Genomic DNA, 7020 nt, shown 5'->3' with positions numbered 1-7020 from the left:
GCATTGAGAACATATGTTTAAAAATACAAAAAATATATAAATCGCATAAATATGTATATTATAATGTAAATGAAATGTCATTCTCCACCCAAATTTATAGTCACTTATAAACACTAAAAATTATATAATGAGTACTAAGAACCTAATTACCTTATAAGTAATATCTACTTGAAGTTTCCCCCTAATGTCAGCTAGCATTAAAACCAATTAATTATAACACCAGATACGAATTTACTATCCCAGAAGCATCTGTATTGTGGTCTAGGATTATTCACACAGAAGCAGATTCTAAGTAATTCAGCTAGATGAAATAATAATGAAACTAATACTGACATAAATATAAAGTTGGTTACAATCAATCAGGTTGCAATATAACAGCAGCAACTTGAATTAATCAATTACATCAAAATAAACTAAAATTGCCCATTGTCAACTGCTGACTTAATACATTTATTCATGAACAAGAACGAATTCCCCCCCCCCCCCCCCCCATTTTTGTGATGCAGCCTCTATTGTATACATAGAGACTAACATAAGTCTCAAGGAAAATTTTAAAAGAAATCAGCCTAACTCCATTTATAAAATGTAAATTGCTAATTAAAAATCAAAATACTATTAAACTGCACTTGATACTCCATATATATATATATATTCCAAGTGCTGAATAGATATAATTTTCCTGTAGATGGATAACATTATATAAAGATTATCATCTATGAGAATGATGTTTCATCAAGAATCAAAGTATGTAACATGTGTAATATAGAAATCCTAATTGGAACAATTATGTAAAGATTGGTCACCATAGCGCTGATGTAATTGTCTGCATTGATTGCATAATTAGACCAGAGAGGGTATATAAGGATATTCATTAACCCCACAACTCACACACTCCTGACAAAGCCATTGACAGCTTGCTGAGCTGGGCAAAACGCGTAGAGTGGTGTTTTGGTCTAGTGAGGGATCCGTAGCTGTACCTTCCACTGAGCAGTGACGTCACACGCGCCGGAGGAGAAACGGAGCTGAGCGTTCCAGGTTGCAGACGGCTGACATCCAGAGCCAGAGAGGAGGCGGTGAGATCGGATAAAACCCCCTAGAATCACTGTGATTGTGATAAATGCATTTTTAATTCTGGCACATTGTAAGTGCACATTTTATATGCTCATATTCATTTTATAAAGTTTTTGGAAAGACAGATCGCGCTATGTAGCTTTGTTTCCTCCCATATGTACACCATGGTAACCCTGACGAGATAAGCCTGGAGGGATATCCACAATATACAGCTACTACCTGGGGTGGCAGCCCAATCTGCCAACTGCATACTTACCACTTACATCTTGTGAGTAGATAGACCGACAGAGCCAAGATATTGTCATTATTATTTCATCAGAGTCTCAACGTCTGCACTTAAATTTGCACTGTTTTCTGTTTTTATTTCCCTATATTTTGCTCCTCCTGGATTGTTTGAAATACATCTTTCTACTTGGAACCCTGGAAACAGGTTCTACCAGAGGGTTTGAGCAGGGTTTATTATTTGAGCACTAATATTAATTTTTTATTGCACTTGCACGTATCACTATTGTATATATTTAAGTTGTTAGCGCCTTATATTCACTTATTCACAATAAGCTCCCTAGATCATTCCCATAGGTGTCTGGGGGCCCTCGGGTGGTTCCCATGGTTGTGTGGGGACCTCGGGTGGTCCATGCAGGTTCTTTCCCGCAGGAGCCCCCCAGGGGGCCTCAGGTGGTACCCGTGGGTCCTCAGGTGGTCTCCGTGGGGCCCCACATAAACTGGTGGTTATTTTGACCTTTCATTTATTTCATAATGGTTTTGTTTTGGTGTTTTAATTGAGAATTGTGGAATTTATTTTGGATTGGATTAATTGATTGGTTGTAATTTAGTTCTGTTTACTTCTTTATTTGTTTTTAATTTCTGATTGTTTGGATGGCATTGAAACTTGTTTGTGATTGTTTCTTTTATTTTGACCATTGACTGGCATAGTGTGAAATGATGCATAGATTATATGGGCATCATTTACCCACTCAGCCATTCAATTGTTTTATTGGCATTTGTTATGTATTTAATTGGCTATGTGATGTGTTTTATTTTGCTATGTGGTGCATTTTATTTTGCTATGTGCTGTGTTTTTGCTATGTGCTGTGTTTGATTTTGCTGTTTAATGTTTTTTATGTGGCTATGTAATGTTTTTTTATTTGGCTATGTTATGATTTATATTTGGCTATATGCAGGCATACCCCGCATTAACGTACGCAATTTGACCGGAGCATGTATGAAAAGCGAAAATGTACTTAAAGTGAAGCACTCCCTTTTTTCCACTTATCGATGCATGCACTGTACTGCAATCATCATATACGTGCATACATGATGTAAATAACGCATTTGTAACAGGCTCTATAGTCTCCTTGCTTGCGCACAGCTTCGGTGCAGGTAGGGAGCCGGTATTGCTGTTCAGGACGTGCTGACAGGTGCATGCGTGAGCTGCAGTTTGACTATTGGGCGATATGTACTTACTCGCGAGTGTACTTAAAGTGAGTGTCCTTAAAGCGGGGTATGCCTGTAATGTGTTTTATTTGGGCCTGATTTTTTAATCCTTCCCCATTTCTTGGTATATTGGTCAATCATGCCCATATTATATAGACATGATATACCAATGAATGAGTGAAGGGTGGTATAGTGGGTCTGGGGTGGGTTGTTAGGCCTTCTGGGTGGGTAGCGGGGCAGGGTGGGTTAAACCCTTAATTACTATAGCAGTTATTAACTGCTAAGGTGGTTAAGGGGCTAGGGGACATTATAATGTATTTATTACTGTATGTATGCTTTCAGGCAACAGAGGACAATAATGGGCAAATAATCTATTGTCCATATCTGGATAATAGTTATTTTGCCCATTACTGTACTGAATGTGTTTGGTGGGGGGAAGGGGGTGAGGTGTATTAACATACAGGATTGGTACCTCAGGCATGCGGGGACCCACGGGTATCACCTGAGGACCCACGTGGGACACCTGTGGGGAAGAACCGGGGGGCTCAAAGCTGTGGGGGCTGTGCGGACCCACAAGGACCACCCGAGGGCCCCAGACACCAGTGGGAACCACCCGAGGGACCTGAGACCACCGTGGGAACCACCCGAGTGCCCCCAGACACCAGTGGGGACAACCCAGGGACCCCCATACACCCACGGGAACAACCCGTGGACCCCATTGGGCCCACGGACACCCGTGGGTACCACCTTGACGCCCATGGAGCCTAGCGGGGACCACACAGAGACCCCCAGACACCCCTGGGTACCCCCGTGGTGCACTGTGGGCCTGTGGACACTGGTCATGACCACTGGGGACCCCCGCTGGACTGTTGTATTAATTGTGTGTGTAAAATAATAAATCATGGTTTTATTGTATGGGGGGGCACAGGGGGTGGGTTGTGTATTGGTGCTTACTAAATATTTTTACATTTAAATTTTAATACTAGTGTAGATGAGCAGGTGGTCTCCGGAGCTGAACCGCATTGTTTCAGTTCCGGCGACCCCCTACTTCCCGAGATACACCCGTTTTGGGGTGCTGGTATCTCCTATGCACGGTCACGTGATCGGGACATTTACATGCATAGGAGATACCGACACCCCCTAATGGGCCTGTATCTCAGGAAGTAGGAGGTCCCCGGACCTGTAACCAACGTGGTCAGCTCAGGAGACCCCTTGCTACAATACACAGTAATAACATTTAAATGTAAAAATATTTTTATTTTCAGTGATTTTTTCGCAGAGAGAGGCGGATCTCTCTGCAGCAGATACAACTCGTCGGGTGAGCCCTTATCAGTGGGCAGGTCCTATCGCCGCCGGCAACTCGCCATGTTTGTAAATGTTGCTCTCACGGGTATTCGGGCCTTTCTGCATACCGTGAGATCAATGCTGCCAAAAATCGCGATTTCAAAACCCTGCCGATAATTTCTATCGGACTTTAATGTATAAGGCCCTGTATCTTTAAAGCAGCTGCTTTCATGGTAAGGAATTTTCTTAGGACCCCGTGAGCGCGGTAGTTTGACTGGATTGCTGTTGTGCTACTCCACCATAATTTTGTTTTTCTATTCTGCGTTTTGTGAAAAGCAGATTGTAGTACTGCAATGGCATTGCAGATATGATTATAGGAATTCACAGCTTTCTTGGTTATGATGTAGAATCTATTTCCGGACTGAGTCATATAAGAAGCTTGCTTCACATCCCTGTAGTGTCTTTGTTGCTGATACTTCCTAACATTGGACTGTAGTAGAATCACACATTCCTTCAAGTATTCATACTTCTTTCTTTGCATCTTTCAATGAACACAACTCTGTGTTGAGATTGCAGGCCTCCTTCTGAGAGACTCTAGTCTGTGAACTGGAGTCACTCCCAGGTACCGTCCAAGACACTGTATAGGAGTGTACCTCTATCGAGGTTCTCATCTACCTTTCATCCTTACAATGCACTAAAAGTCCATACTATGGCAACCTAGTGTGCATATGCATAGGGTTGGCGTTAGAGCAACTCAAGTTGTGACACTTCCCTAGAACCCATCCTCCTTAAAAGAAAGATAGCATCATGACTATTACAGTGGCCATTCCTAGATAAGGGACACTCTTCCCTAACTGTAAAATAATAAAAGGTGACCATTCTTCTTCACACAAAGTTGCACATTAAAGACATAGCATGAAAACTATATACTTAAAACAGTGAGACTCCCCTCCTCTGGTGTCCTCCAGGATTCTATGGTCTAGAAGCTTCTGCAGCTTCCTTCGTATGATGTCATTATCCAACCCCTGTAATTGGGCAAAATACAGACATCCTTAACCTATTAGAAATTATACATGTCAGTTGACTTGAGCTACTTTGGCAACATAGAATTAGCTACATGAAATCAGCTATATAAAATAATCTGCATTTGGCTGGGATCTTTCCTATTCATTAACCTGTCAATTCCATATTAACCTGACTAGTAGTCCCACAAGGAAGGTTACACAAGTAAAGCTGGGAGTAGACACCACTGTAACTCGGCGTTAGCCTCTCACGCCTTGTACAATCATGGCTGGCAGATTGGAGTGCAGGTGTTATTAAGGCATCTTTATCCTGGTTCAAGGATTCATCTTTATTTTTCTCCTCCTTTTTCTTTGCCGCCATTCCCGTGACGATTCTGTCATTGACTCTGGTCAGCACCACATCTCGGCTCCTTTCTGATGCATATTCTCCTGACATCGCAGGCTCATACGTTTCTGTAACTTCCTCTGTAAATTGAGAAACACTGTTCTTTCTCTTCCTCTTTACCTTTGTGGCGCCAAAGACATCAGTTTTACTGGGCACCCACTCAATGTTCCCAGCTTCTGCTTCTTTCTTGTGCTGCTTGCTATTGCAGCTGTGGGACACAATATTGTTTATGCTGCTCTTCTTGCCACTATTTATATTTAAGAATATGGGGACACGATTCTTCTGTGTGACCTGGTTCACGACAGGCCCAGCATACTAAATCCTTCAGCTCATCCCCTGGTCTCATTCTAGATGGCGTGATTCCAAATTCCTAGTCACTGACTCCAGGGTTATGGGGTCCTGCGCTCTGGACATATGTTGCTAGTGCAACTTTCATTTGTGGGTATGGCTATTTTCCTTGGGCCCCATATGAGTCATCATCATCCTCATCATCATAATCAGATGGCCTGAAGGGGACACTGTTTCACATGGTGTATTGCAAAACAAACATTTCATGTTGACCATTTTCAAACCCTGTTTTTTGTTGTTGTTTTTTTTTCACACCCTATAGGGCAGACTTTACACCCAGCAGAAGCTAGTCACGTGCTTTTCACAGCACAGTGATCCTGGTTTGGTGACACAAAAGGAGCGACCAATCAGAGCATGGGAATTCCCTCCCACTAGCCATTAGGAATAGGGGCTCATCCTTTGGCCGACGTCAGAGAAGGAGGCGTGCCAAGCCGCCTTGAAAAGCTGGGTGGGTGGGAAATATGAATTAGCCAATGGGAAATGTGCTTACGAGCTGTATCTCCCCCGGCTAACTAATTTCCACCGGCTTGGCATGCTCCTCCAGGTCTGGCAGACTCAAAAGGTGTCCCCACAGGGTGCCCTTTGTTCTCCAGACCTGGACTATCGCCCTTCCTCGCCCACCAAACAGTTTTGTCACCTTTGGACATCCTCCCTCCTTTGAACACCGGTCTATCCAGACTTCCCGGCACCAAGGCGGATGCCCGGGCTGACTGAATAGACATTTATAGTAAATGCACCAAACGTAATAAAATATAGTTGAATATATCATATATCTTGGGAAGACCCATATCTGTGAGGGAAACAGGACTGGGATATCTGGGCTCGAAAAACCAGGAGTCTGGGGGACACTGGGCAGCTCCGGTGTAATTAAACCCACATACCAGCAAATAATGCCTGCACGCCGGGGAGAATTGGGGGACTACCGGTAACTTTGGCCCCCGAACTCCTGCAAACAAAACAATTGCATTTCTACCCAAATATCCCACCTAAAACGTACACTCAGAAAGTTTCATGTCTGGGGCAAAGGGAACATGAAAAGTTGAATCTGCATTATAAACTCTTCCTGTGGATTTCCCCATGAAACCCTGATAGTTTGTGAAGCCAATAAAAGTTTTTTTTATATATATCTGAAGAGCCATGGCAGAAATGCAAGAAATCCACAATATGTTGTAGTGACCCCGGAGACATTAGTTCCTTACGAGCAGGAGATGCTCTTTACTGAGATTCCATATTTTGCAGCAACAAGAGGCTCTAGAAGCCATGCTGCATAGCCTGTGTTTTCTCTGTGTCCTGTAGATTCCCTGTCTGATTCCGGCGCACCCAGTAACCTTGTGGATTAACGATTTGAGACCACTTCTATAAACCAGGACACCGTCAAAAATCAGTTTAGCCTGTTCTTAAACTCTCTTAAGTCACACACGAGTCAATTAATGACCAGTGGCCAAAGGATTGATAAACAACAAAAAACCATTAGGT

This window comes from Ascaphus truei, chromosome 1 (assembly GCF_040206685.1).
Source record: "Ascaphus truei isolate aAscTru1 chromosome 1, aAscTru1.hap1, whole genome shotgun sequence".
Lineage (NCBI taxonomy): Eukaryota > Metazoa > Chordata > Amphibia > Anura > Ascaphidae > Ascaphus > Ascaphus truei.
The sequence above is the reverse complement of the archived record's forward strand: the minus strand, read 5'-3'. Positions refer to the sequence as shown.